Below are 14,077 nucleotides of genomic sequence, written 5' to 3'. Positions count from 1 at the left end.
GTTTCCATGAAAGAAAAGAATTTCTGCCAATGCGTTTCAGAAAACAAAATCTCCATTTAAATGAACAGGAAAGAAAATAGCGCATCCGGACCAGACCTGTGAACCATCACCTCTACTGTACGTAACAGGTAGGTGACCTTCTGATCTCCAGCTGGGTGGAAGGTGATGTTCAGAAGCATGCTGCTCACACCCATCAATCCACAAGCTAGAGAACAGAAGACACTTAAAGGGGTACTCCACCCCTAGACATCTTACCTCCTATCCAAAGGACCCCCGCAATCTCCCTGCTGCACCCGGCGTTCGTTTAGAGCGTCGGATGCAGCGCGGGAGCGCTGGAGGCTCGTGACTTCATGGCCACACACCCTCAATGCAAGTCTATGGAAGGGGGCTTGGCGGCCGTCACGCCCCCTCCCATAGACTTACATTGAGGGGGCGCAGCCGTGATGTAACGAGTCTCTAAACGAACGATGGGTGGAGCAGGGAGATCGCCGGAGTACCCCTTTAAAGTATGGCATCAATCCCCAAATTTTGTATTCTGCATAGAAATGTTTTAGGTGGCTGACAGCAGTACCACCGCCATCCCAGAGGTGGAGAAGAGTACTGACTGGCTTCAATGGGCAATTGTCCCTATATGAAAAGTTAACATGTATAGACTGTCCATATATAAAAAGTTACTGTGTATATACTGTTCATATATGGACAGTTACATCATCAGAGCTCCCCTTTGTTCTTGAGTTGTAATCTTCTGCTATACATTACATATTACATATTACATATTCTAGAACAAGTTGCAAGATGCCTCGCAGTCCAGACTGTCATGCGGCGTACGCTGTTATCCAAATACATCAGGCTTGGGAGAGTCTTCTGTGCTTCTTCATGGTGACAAGATGCAACAAATGGAGACAATTAGTAGGTGACAGGCAATGCCACTCGCTAATTATTTGATTGATTTCTCATTATGACTTGACTAAGAATAGCCTCAGTCATACTACCAATGAAAGCCAATTTGGGCTACCAGTGATTGGATGACAGGGGTGAATGAACTGGAGTCCCAGAGGTGTACTTTACTTCTCATTATTTATTTTTAATAATTACCTTTTAATTACTTTTTGCTTGGAAAGTAACTTGAGTGTTCTCCACATTTACAATAGTAATCATTGGGTCTTGTCAAACAACATTGAGACAGGTCCATGGACAGAACCCTGTGTATTTGTTATATCACAGAAAAAAACAATGCTTTTATATGTTCCTCACTAGGTCATGCAGATGCTTTACATGTCTTTTCTTGTATGTGTCTAATGTCTGTATTTGTCTCAGAAATCCCTTGATTCTGCTGCTCTCTTATTCTAATATTCACTGCTCCGGAAGAGGAAAACAATGAGCCCACACTCACTCACCATGCATTCACTTCCTCCCTGAGTCTACTGTGCTCAGTCTCTTCATCCAATCACTACAGGCTGCTCCATAACCCCCTCCTTTCTGTTTTTACGGTGCAGACAGGACAGGAGTGAGCACAGAGGAGTGCTAGACCCACCTTCACTTCCTGGACTTTGTCCCAGCCTGTGTTTCAACTGAGACAAAGATTATTTTGCAGCCAGACAGTATCATGTTCTGAATAGTATTCTGACCCTTATGCTGAGCACCTCTAGTGACCCCTAGAGAATATTTCTATAAAAATATCCTCAATATCATCACAAATAGGATTACAATAAGTGGTGACACTAGAATTCAGATAAGACAGGATCTGGCCAGTCACATTAGTCAATGGTCATAGCCCACTTTCTATCCCTTCCTGCACAATAAGCTTTTCACAGGTCATAGAGTATTACTCCAGTCTATTGCTTATGTCCCTGGAGCTGCTGTAAAGTATATCTCTCTGACTACCTCCAAAATAATATCCAAAAAAACCTCAAGCCTTGTATTATTCCTAGTTCAGGACCTGGTTGGTTGGGGCATTACACAGGGATTCAAGTCCAGACAGTAATGGACATGCTTTGGAAGGATCTGTGCTTGTCCTGGGGTTATGCTGTGAGATTACCACAACACTGTGTCTATGAACTGGGTATTTCCTGTTGGAGTTTGTTCCCTTAAATTACAAATCCCATGATTCCTTGTTTGTAAGTGTGAGGTCACACATCAGCCACCCCACCCACTGAAACACACCTGTGATCCCTTCAATGTAATAGACCAGTGTTTTATGACCAGAGTGCCTCCAACTATTGCGAAACAGAATGATCTTACATTCCCCAGTGGTTGCTTCACCCATTAAAGTAGACAGGCTCCCTCTGAACACCTGACTAGTGATTTAATGTCTCGGGCTAAACTGCAACCTGGGAAAACCTGAGATGACAGTCATTTTGTATGCTGTTAAAAATACGGTAAACCTTGGGGCAAAAATCACAGAAGAAGGTACAAACACTATAAAAATTGACACAATTTTACACTATACTATAGGGGGAATTATCAACCGGCACACGCCTGCTTAATTGCACGCGCAGTGTGTTTTTATTCTGCGCATTTACTTGTTGTCTGCGCTGGCTTCATCCATTTTCCTGTTGTGCAATTGCGGGTGGCGTGGTTTGCAGTTGCACTAGTTAGTGGGCTGTATTTATTATTTGTGCAAAAATTACTTTTGCATAAATGTAGTCCAGTGACTGGCTGGTGAAGGAATCTATGTGAGCTTTTTACTTTTTTTTTCCCCCCTGCTATTCAGGGGCTTCCTGTCATTTACGCAAATTTATGAAGTGGCATGCACAGCAACTGGGAAACAAATGCTCATAGTTTCACACTGCACAAATTGTGCGATCAATATAAACCCCCCTTCCCCTTAATGTATTTATTCCTCTCAGCTTTCAAGAGCTCTGCTTGCTGTCATTCAGATGTTCATGCACACTGTGGGGAATTTTATTGAGCATTTTATATGTATTTTGGTGTGTAAAAAAAGGTGCAAATTTGATACACCAATGGAATAAAATGTCATGCATGGGCACTATCACTGCACAGATCTGCACCATCCTCATTGACGGCAATGCAGTTTCTGATGGAATTTCTCTGAAAGAATGAACAGGTCTATGAATAGTCCAGAATAAAAATTGTCATAGTTAATTCCACAGTGAACACAGGGCGGAAGAATTCCAATGAAGACAATGGGAGGCTGCTGCATTGGAATTCCGGTCAGAAGTTCTGTAGCATGCATGGGCATGTTTCCTCCCATCTAACCATGTGATTTATGGCTGCACAACTCACTTCTCTGATGACTGCTGATCATCACGCATTTCGGGTCAACAAGACTAAATGTTGGCAAGACTAACCCGCAATGCGTCAGCGTTAGGTGTCCCGCTATGTTTGTCACTTGGTAGATTAAGTAATAAAGAACTCTTTTTTTTTTTTTTACCAAGAAGCTAGACCTACTTTCTGTTAAATGTCATCTCTTTATAGGCTATGTTCACACACAGTATTGTGCGTTTTTTTTAGCCCCCCCCCCCCACACACACACAAAAAAAAAGATGCAAAAAATGTCAAAAATAAATAAACCAGGGTGTTAGCATAAAAATGACTGAAAGTAAGACCCAAAGTACTTGTGTGCCTCACAGTGAATCAATCGAGTTCCTGGTGGCTCCTCCTGATGGCCTTGATGGATAGATCTCTCCTTATACCTAAATAGTAAGAGAAGTATCAATCACGGCTGGTGGGGGCTGCACCAATGACGTGTACCTTGATTGATGCATCTCTTACTATTTAGGTCTAAGGAGTGATCTATCCATCAAGGCCACCAAGTTGGGAAGAGGCCACAGGGTCCTCCCTGATGACTCGTGGTCCAGGCAGCAAGAAAGCTATAACAGGTTCCCTTTAAAGGGGGTACTCCGCCCCTAGACATCTCATCCCCTATCCAGCACATAGGGGATAAGATGTCTGATCGCAAGGGTCCTGCCACTGGGAACCAGCAAGATCTTGGCTGCGGCACCCAAGTGCACGGAGCAACATCCAGTGCACGGAGCAAACGTCGCTCCATGCCAGATGACTGGTGATGTGGGGGGGAGGCTCGTGATGTCATGGACATGGCCTGCTTGTGATGTCACAGCCATGCCCCCTCAAGTCTATGGGAGGACTTGCATGGACTTGCATTGAGGGGGTATGGCTGTGACATCGCGATCCTCCGCCTCTGCACCCGACGCTCTAAACGAACGCCTGGTGCAGCAGGGAGATCACGGGGGTCTCAGCGGAGGGTCCCCTGCGATCAGACATCTTATCCCCTATCCTTTGGACAGGGAATAAGATGTCTAGGGGCGGAGTACCCCCTTTAAATTCAACCACTCGTCCTTCTAGTCCATTTCATCTCATTGTCTTGTTTACGTTGTCACGACGGTATCCTGTATACTTCATCAAAGACCGAGCCGTCTTCTTTTTACAGATAGCATGGCAGGGCAGGATAAATCATTTCATCAAGATAAGGACCGCATCATCCATTAGAAAAAAAGCAGAGAAGCCGAGGCGGCAGCGGCTCGCTGTGTACACAGAGGAATCTAATAATATGCTAGTTTTTCTTTCCTTCTTTTCCTTAAGATTCAGCGGTTAAAAGCTCTGATTGAATTTCATCTTGATTTCATTAAATATTCATAAAGGCCAATTAGAAGGGCAGCTAAGTAGAAGCCAAGGCTCCTTTCCATCATCCTGTCAAGGAGAAGTCCATCCATCGGGCCTGTTTGCCTTTAGGACTCTCCAGTCAATATCCTCATTCAATCATTCATGGAGCCGGCCCGCAAATCACTGCTCCCTTCCCAGTATATGACTTTATAGACAGATAAGGGACGTACGGATGGAAGTTGGGGGGAGGGGGAGTGGGGGGGGGTCTAATCACTTGCGAAGGCAATATGCTTACGCCGTGGAAAGCTAAATTTAAATGAGAGCAAAGAAAAAAAAAAGAACCACATACTCAATCAAAGGGTGGAATGGAAATCTTTCTTTTTAATGAGCAATGACATTGGTACAGCCCTGATTACATTGAAGAAAAACTGCTTAAAATTCGCAGTCAATCACGCAAGTTTATTTTAACCTCTTTTTTTTTTTCGTAAAGAAACCGCAGGGTTACGGTTTAATTCATGGAGGGTGCTTATCTCTCCCTGCAATGGCTAATTTTAAAATTACTACCCGTATGTAATGTGCTGAGCCGCGTCCCTCAAATATATATTGATGTTTATATTCAAAAGAGCCTATTAGCCCAGAGTGTTTTCCCTGTGCTGATGCAAGGACTTATTAAAAACGGCGGCTTCTGTTTATAAGGTTAAGACGACGAGGAGCGGCGGTAATGAAGGACAGATAATTTGCTGCGTGTGTTTATTTTTATTTATTTATTTTATTTTTATTTATTTCTTTTTTTCCATTTTATTTTATCTTTTTATGGTAATTTATTGAGATGTATTTAAATTTGCTCAGCGGTTAACAAGCCGTGAACGTCGAGGGAGTTATTTATCAAACTTAGTCGGCTGAAAAATGGGTCCAAAACAGGTGCGAAAATAGACAAAAAAAGGCGTATGGGAGTGTATTTAACGCTTTGGCGGATATGAAATTGTATCAGCATACATAGGATCTGCGTTAATTGCTTTCATTCAGGCTCTCAATAACTTTGCTGTATTCTACAGGATGTAGTGTATCAGGTTGCTTAGCAACTACTCAACTTCCTTTCTAGATTGCTACCATCTGAGTACATGCTGCTTTGGATAGAGGTGGTCACAGACCTTGGCATCAAAAAATGCTCACAGGCTGTCTAGATTTGTATATAGGTCTGTTTTCCCTGATTAAATCTCAGTATATAAATACCAGCAAAACATTTGCAGACAGAAGTAGCTGTGGTCAAGAGTCAAAGCTTGGCATGAGGGACAGAATGCCCTTAGTAAAATTTAAAGCCAAAAAGCACATCTATATGCACTGAATGCCTGAGGATTTTCATTGATTTTGGTGCCCTTAAACTTGTTTTTATCTCTGCAGTAATTTAAAGAAGTGCTCTGACTTTCGACCACAGCTACTTCTGTCTGCAGATGTTTTTCTGATCTTTACATAAAGAGGTGTGAAAAAGGAAAGAGTAGACCTCAATACATCCATTAGCTCCTCAACTCAGTTCACAGACATCACTACCAGAAGTGCCAACCATCACTGCCCTTTGAAACACTGTCACATATCTTGCCCCTGAAACAAATAAACAGATATTGAGAACAGCACAAGGAAATATATTTATCAACAGCAATATAAGCAACATGACTATAAAAATGTGGGTGTTACTGGTGATCGCAGGTGCGTCAGAAGGAACTCGACTTGTGTAAAAGTTGCGGGGTTATCATTACTTTGCCCATTTTTTGTATGAATTACTCTTGTGTTTTGCTTATTTCACTTTTTCTCTTATGTTCAGTTACTTAGTTGGACTGGCGGTCTATATTTATAATCCGATAAAACCTAATTGCAACATTTAATACCTACTGAGACTGAGCTTTGATCTATGCCTATGTTGTTTTTTTTTGTCAATTGTTACATTTTATTCTATTATATATTTCTGGTGGTCAGATGTATTTTTTGTTATTTTATTCTAGTTTATTCATGTTGTGATATATGTATATTTCTGAACGGATCGCAAGAGCCCTGTGGTCTGTCATTATCATAATGCAATAATAATAATAAAAAAATTGCATTCTAAGTGTCTATAGTCCTTTTTGAGCACCAATAATCTGTCTTTTGTTTGCGATAAAACTCCTGTTGACTCTGCTGTTGCCGACTTTGTTGCGGATTACTTCCATAGGAAAAAATAAACAAGTCCATGGGGTGGATTTGCTATTATTAATGCATATGTCTTGGCATTCAAGACATATGATGTACTTTAGACACTTTTGTCATTTTTCTTACTCTACAATTTTTTAAGTTCCACAAGGAGATTAGACCATGCAGTCACCTGATCACTTGTATAGTATACTGAAATATTTCCTTATTGCAGTGCACTCTGTCAGCTTTACACACTAATACGTGTACAAAAATGGCAGACCGGGCGCCTTTCACTAGGCCTCTGGTTGTCATGGTAGCCTATGGGCATCAACTTTTTGGATGTCCCTACTGGAGGTCTAGAGGAGATGTGTGTGGCCGTCCAATTCCTCACCTACCTGCAAACCCAGGTCCCTGTTTTTACGGGAATGCTGTTTAATTGGCGTCTTGGTTGATATTTGGGTAGACGCCCAGGTGGATGCCAAGAACATTTTGCTCTAAGCCTCAGCGAAAAAGATGAGATTGATCCTGACTTCTTGCAGGTGCTTTTTATCCTGGAAGTAAAGACCACATCCTTGTGTACTTTTTGTGTGATATGTTTGCACTTTTTATGCACTTGTTTGCCTTTGTCACCAGTGATCACAGCATCTAAGAGAGTATACAACCAGGATCGGAGTTATCTCTGATTCCAGCCATTGTAGGTAGCAGGGTGTCACCTGTATGTTGTAGATGACTCCTGCTACCTACAATGCAGACTAAGCCTAATGCATCACTGCACCATTAATACATCACAGTTCACAGAAATAACCCATTAGCTGTGCTGTACATTAAAAGGAGTGGGGGGGGGGGGGGGGAGTTATATAAACAAAACCCATCCAAAAATACTTTTTGGATTTCAAAATCTATAGAGGAGTATTCCCAATTCAGGAACCTCATTACTTAGGCCTGGATGTCAGCCGGCCTCTTCACCACTGCGAGAGTGTGCGCCTCTGGCTTAATCCTTTTTGAAGTCACGTAACAGGCAGCCAATTGGAGGTGTATAAGACCGGCCTCCATTGGTGTTGGACTTCAATGGTATGGGAAAGTTATTCTGCACACATTAATCTTTAATATATCAAAAGTTTTTTTTTTTAAGAAAGGTACCCTTTAACTTTCTGGCACCAGTTGATTTAAAAAAATATTTTCCACCGGAGTACCCCTTTTAAGTTGAAAAACAGCATACAGCTTAAAGGGGTTATCCAGGAATAGAAAAACACAGCTAATTTCTTTAAAAAACAGCTCCACGTCTGTCTCCAGGTTGGGTGTGGTTTTACAACTTGGCTCCATTGTCTTCAACGGAAGTGAGCTGCAGAACCACGCCCAAACTGGAGACAGACGGGGAGCTGTTTTTGAAAGAAAGTAGCTGTGTTTTTCTATTCCTGGATAACCCCTTTAAGATTTCATTGCTATGATATCGAGCTGGAAAATCTCTAAAATGTAAATACGTGCACAATATGAAGAATCCCCTTTCATTTCTATTGCTCCCTCGCATAGAACATGTTAAAGCTCATTACCATCAGACTTCACAGCCTGTAGTTTCATAGTGTAAGTCTTAAAAGATTTATACTTCTCTATACAGAGAAGAAGCTGAATAATAACAGCATTATAAAAGTGTGCTGCCTGCAATTCTCTCCCTCACAAACCTTACAGCACTAGCTTGTTATAACTCAGATAAGAATAGCCATTCTTATCTTTAGGCTTATATCTACCTTCTCAACCAGTCTGATAAGGGTCCATAGAAAAAGTGTCTACCATGTGACTATTTGTTGCTATAAGTCTGTTGTCTATCTTGTAACTAATACTGTAATACTAATTGTCACCTTTAGATGACTCTGTTTTAGCAGAAACAAGAATATAGAAACAGGCATAGAAAGACACTAAACAGCAGCCTGCACTCACCGCTGGATTTGAGACCCGAAATTCCTAAGTTGGAGTGACCGGCGGACCTGGCTCCTGGACTTGCGTGGGGCGCTCAGAGCGCCCCACGCAAGTCCAGGAGCCAGGTCTGCCGGTCACTCCAACTTAGAAGCTTCGGGTCTCAAATCCAGTGGTGAGTGCAGGCTGTCGTTTAGTGCCTTTCTATGCTAGTGTGCTGAATATCATTCTTCGTTGTTCCTAGCACCTCCGGACCCTATGTCAGGACTTGTCCCACTTGATTACGTGGCCAGACCATGTCAGCTACTCTGGTTGCAATTTTACAGTGGTGCCACCCTTTCTTCTTCGGGGATAAGAATATAGGAACAGTTGCCAGGAAATGAGTCAGTGTGTGGCTGAAGCCACAAGGCATGGAAAGTTGCCCTGTATTTGATAAGAGAAAAGAACTAGGCTGGAAGCAGGGAGCAGTTCTCAAATGAGGTACCTATCTGTAAAGTGGGACATTATACACTAATTATAAAGTTTCCATAGTAACCCCTGTGAGATGTGGTGTCTTGGCAGCAAATAACTGGGAAGGCAGGGGGCAGCGGTGTGTAAGACAGACTCATGGACTTTGTGCCAACATGCTTGCTGGTGTTACAATGTTGCTGTTGAGGTTCTATTTATATAATTTACAGGGGATGCGTTGTATTATGAGCTACATTATTGAAGTATTTTGTCACTCACAGTCTGGAGGGCCATGATATTTGACAGTGCTGCCATACTCTGGGGGGTGAGGTGCCCCCGTTCGCAGAATCTCTAAGGTAACTTTGTGCTGATATAAGTAGGGACACTGTGGCCCAAGGCACTGCATGAAAATTTTATTGTAAGGAGGGAAAGAGGATCGCAGACAAGAGATGGTGTTGTGGAGACCACGGGGTGTTGCAGTGAGTGGTTGGGTCAGATGGTATTAACCCCTGGGGCAAGATTTTGTTAACCCCTAGTGTTCGTGACGCCAGGATGTGTTGGTTTTGGTTTAGGGCACCGCCGACAACCAGCCCAGAAAGGGCATGCAATAAAGGAGAGAGTCCACAGCAAGGATTTGAAGCAACTTGAACTTTTACTTGGAAAAGGCAGATAACAGTCAACTTCCACAGAGGTGACCGGGACACAGGGAACCTCTCAGGCTTGTTTGGACTTGTAGTTATTGTAGTAATGATGCAGGCCGCTGCACTACTGTTGTAACTTTAGCGGGACAGTAGTGGACCTGAATTGTAGAGGTAGATTTCTCTTACAGTTTAGTTGTGGCTGCAAGTTCTTAGGCTTTGGCCTAGATAAGCTGAATGGTACAGGACTTTGTGCTTGCTTTTAGGTCCAGGTGTCAAGAGAGTGAATCTGGAGAATACAGCCCCTTATATACTAGGGGGCTGGACTAAAGCCCATTGGTAGCTGGTTGCCTGGGGTACCTGTGCCCTTGGAACTCTGGGTATATCATGTGATTACAGGTCACATGACCAAGGAAGGTCCTATACATTTTATACAATCTGTACAGCTTTATACATAATGACATTCTCAGTAGAAGACATGCAATAAATGTACATAGTGAATATACAATGCATTAAACACCATATAACCTAGGGGTAACCCTGCCGCAGAGCCCTGTGGACCTTAGGGACTCTTCCTGAGGGGACTTAAGGACTGTACAGAACTATGTTCTGTACCGGGACACCAGAGTGTGTTAAAGGGGTTATCCAGGAATAGAAAAATATAGCTACTTTCTTTCAAAAACCGCTCCACGTCTGTCTCCAGGTTGGGTGTGGTTCTGCAGCTCAGTTCCATTGAAGTGAATGAAGCCAAGTTGGAACACCACACCCAACCTGGAGACAGATGGGGGAGCTGTTTTTGAAAGGAATTAGCTCTGTTTTTCTATTTCTGGATAACCTCTTTAAGACAATGTTAGATGCCTGGAAAATGTGTTGTTGGCAAACGTAACTGAGGGTGAAGGCTGGGATGTGGGTCAGAGTTAATGACATGCAGGGTAATTTATGAAACCATTTAGACCATTTGTCTAAAATTGTTGCATGAAAAGTCACAGGCTGGTCCCGTGCAACATTTTCTGCGATATTTCCTTTAGAACATTTACATGTCATTGCCATGAAGTGTTCTTATTTAGAGTACTTTGTGCAGTGGTCACTGATTTATCATGTGTGACTAAATGTCGCCAAAAATGTTGCACGGGCCAGATTTAGAAGATATCACAAGGCAAGTCAACCCTGCCCTACAGATCTCTATGCGACAATTGTATTAAGGTCCGTGCAACATTTGATACAACTGTCGCAGGGCGGCCACTTACTCTGCGACTTTTCGATTGCGTAAAATAGAGCATAACTTAGTTAGATTCAGCATCTGCGAAATTTATCAAAGTTTGTGCGATATTTCATACATTTGGCGCATGTCTGCAACTTTCGCCGCAACATTTCTGCTCTAAAGCCGTAAAAAAAATAACACCAGTTAAAGAGAATTGAAAAAAAATAAAAACTGAAAAAAGAAAATTAATACCAGTCTTTGTAAATCTCCCTCTGGAAGTCTAAAAGGTTGCACAGTATGGCACCCAATGTGCTTTATGGGGACAAATCCCCATAGCAAACCTCTCCTGCTCTGGACAGTTCCTGAGACAGACAGAGGTGTCAGCAGAGAGCACTGTGGTCAGACAGAAAAGAACAACTCAACTTCAGCGGCTGATATGTATTGGAAGGATTAAGATTTTTTAATAGAAGTAATTTACAAATCTGTTAAACTTTCTGGAGCCAGTTGATATGAAAAACATTGTTTTTCACCAGAATACCCTTTTAAGGTTGTGGTTTTGGATAGTCTAGCTGCAGAAAGGGGGAATCCTGTGGTTTTCTGTGTAGGTTGTTGTGCTACTGTTGTGTGAAAAAAGTTAAGTAAACGGTTGCGATCTGCAAGTGGGAGAGATTACTGTTTCCGGATATGTTATAATCTAGTACCTTTCTGCAGAGTAAATGTGTGGCTTCTGGCATCTTGCCTCATGGTTGGAAACTGCATTGCAAATCCATAGCACTAAAACTACATGTGGTTTCGTTGCACAGGGAAAATTGCTATGTGTACAGGATCCCTTTGTGTGTAATGTGTCATGAGAAAATGACCTAGGGGACATATATCAGGGTATTTAGAGCCTTTTTTTTTGCTTACTCCGGGTGCACAAAAAGTTTCACGTGCGACTAAGCATTTTTTGGGGCGACTTTTGTGGGTAAACAAAAAGTTTCAAACAGCCTTACCTAAGCAATTTTATGATGTGCAAAAGTCGCATGTAGGCAAACCCCTTACAAAAAGTCGCAAGTCTGCCCCAGGTCTGACCTGGAGTACAAAACTCCCACGTGGGCAAATTTAAAAAGTTGCAAAAAAGTTGCACAAATTCTCAGCTGCGACTTTGTTAAGCTGTTGGGGACGGAGGGCGTACCTATACACCCTCCATATTTCCGATCACCACCGCTCGCCGGGCGGAGATCGGACCGGGATGACTGCTGATATCTATATCCTGTGGCCACTATATGGTGGTCTCCAAACTGTAGCCCTCCAGATGTTGCAAAACTACAATTCCCAGCGTGGGATGTCAGGGATGGTGGGCAGTGTAGTTCTGCAATATATGGACCTTCAGATGTTGCAGAACTACGACTCTCAGCATGCCTGGACAGTCTGGGTATGCTTGAAGTTGTAGTTTTGCAACATCTGGAGGGCTACAGTTTGGAGACCACTACTTAGCGGTCTCCAAACTGTTCTTCCCCAGTTGCCGCATAACCACAACTTCTAGCATGCCTTTTGGCTATTAGTGCATACTAGGAGTTGTAGTTTTGCAACAGCTGGAGGCTAGAGTCTGTTTCCTAACTCAGTGATTCCAACCCGTGTGCCTCCAGCTGTTGCAAAACTACAACTCCCAGAATGCACTGACAGACCGTACAAGCTGGGAGTTGTAGTTTTGCAACAGCTGGAGGGACACGGGTTGGAATCACTGAGCAAGAGTCTGTTTCCTAACTTAGTGATTCCAACCAGTGTGCTTACAGCTATTGTAAAACTACAACTCCCAGCACGTACGGTCTGTCAGTGCATTCTGGGAGTTGTAGTTTTGCAACAGCTGAAGGTTTGGGGCGCTCCAAACCACCCCCCATGTGTCACACGGGCGAGGGTTTACAGTGGGTTCCCTTCTACAAGTTTAAGCTGCAGCAAATTTTCTGCCGCAGCTCAAACTCCCAGCAGAAAACTCACTGTGAACACCCCCGCCTGTGTGAATGTACCCTAAAAACACTACACTACACTACAGTAACACAAAATAAAAAGTAAAACTCATACATATACACCCCCCCCCCCAATAAAAATGAAAAATATCTCATACGGCAGTGTTTCCTAAACAGAGCCTCCAGTTGTTGCAAAATAACAACTCACAGTATTGCCGGACAGCCATTGACTGTCTTGGCAGGCTGGGAGTTTTGCAACAGCTGGTGGCACCCTGTTTGGGAATCACTGCCGTAGGGTTTTGGTGGAGACAAGTGACATCCTTGTATCCGCGTCCGCCTCTATTGCAAGTCCCTAATTTAGGCCTAAAATCCGCATGGCGCTCTCTCGCTTTGGAGCCCTGTCGTATTTCAAGGCAACAGTTTAGGGCCCCATATGGGGTATTTTCGTACTCGGGAGAAATTGCGTTACAAATTTTGGGGGGATTTTTCTCCTTTTACCTCTTATGAAAAGGAAAAGTTAGGGGCTACACCAGCCTGTTATTGCAAAAAAATAAAAAAAAGTTTACACTAACATGCTGGTGTTGCCCAATACTTTTCATTTTCCAATTCCAAAATTTGTAACATAATTTCTTCTGAGTACGGAAATACCCCATATGTGGACATAAAATGCTCTGCGGAAGCACAACATGGCTCAGAAGTGAGAGCGCACTATGTACATTTGAGGCCTAAATTGGGGATTTGCACAGGGGTGGCTGCTGGTTACAGCAGTTCTGACATAAACGCAAAAAAAAAAAAAAAAAAACATGGCCATATGACCCCATTTTGGAAACTACACCCCTTAAGAAACATAACAAGGGGTACAGTGAGCCTTAACACCCTACAGGTCTTTGACGAATTTTCGTTAAAGTTGGACGTGAAAATTAAAAATTTGTTTTTTCCCTAAAATGCTGGTGTTACCCCAATTTTTTCATTTTCACAAGGAGTAATAGGAAAAAAGCCTCCCAAAATTTGTAACCCCATTTCTTCTGAGTATGGAAATACCCCATATGTAGATGTTAAGTGCTCTGCAGGCACACTTCAATGCTCAGAAGAGAAGGAGCGCCCTTGGGGTTTTGGAGAGAGAATTAGGCTGGAATTGAAGGCCATGTGTGTTTACAAAGCCCCCATGCTGCCAGAACAGTGAACCT

General features: G+C 42.9%; 1 protein-coding gene and 1 long non-coding RNA gene across 8 annotated transcripts in view; one reads left to right on the top strand and one right to left on the bottom strand.

Annotated features, from left to right (window-relative positions):
- LOC130283237 (cytosolic carboxypeptidase 6-like) overlaps positions 1–14,077 on the bottom strand; it is a 1,802,518-nt gene that overhangs the window by 694,698 nt on the left and 1,093,743 nt on the right. The gene's annotated exons all lie outside the window — the stretch shown is intronic.
- Positions 789–14,077, top strand: part of LOC130283243 (uncharacterized) — a 116,846-nt gene continuing 103,557 nt past the window's right edge. Inside the window, exon 1 of the long non-coding RNA XR_008846611.1 lies at positions 789–909. This is a non-coding gene — a long non-coding RNA (uncharacterized LOC130283243). The remainder of the gene's footprint in view (positions 910–14,077) is intronic.

Source organism: Hyla sarda, chromosome 7, assembly GCF_029499605.1.
Source record: "Hyla sarda isolate aHylSar1 chromosome 7, aHylSar1.hap1, whole genome shotgun sequence".
In the NCBI taxonomy this organism is placed as follows: Eukaryota; Metazoa; Chordata; class Amphibia; order Anura; family Hylidae; genus Hyla; species Hyla sarda.
This window is presented reverse-complemented; position numbering and strand designations above follow the sequence as displayed.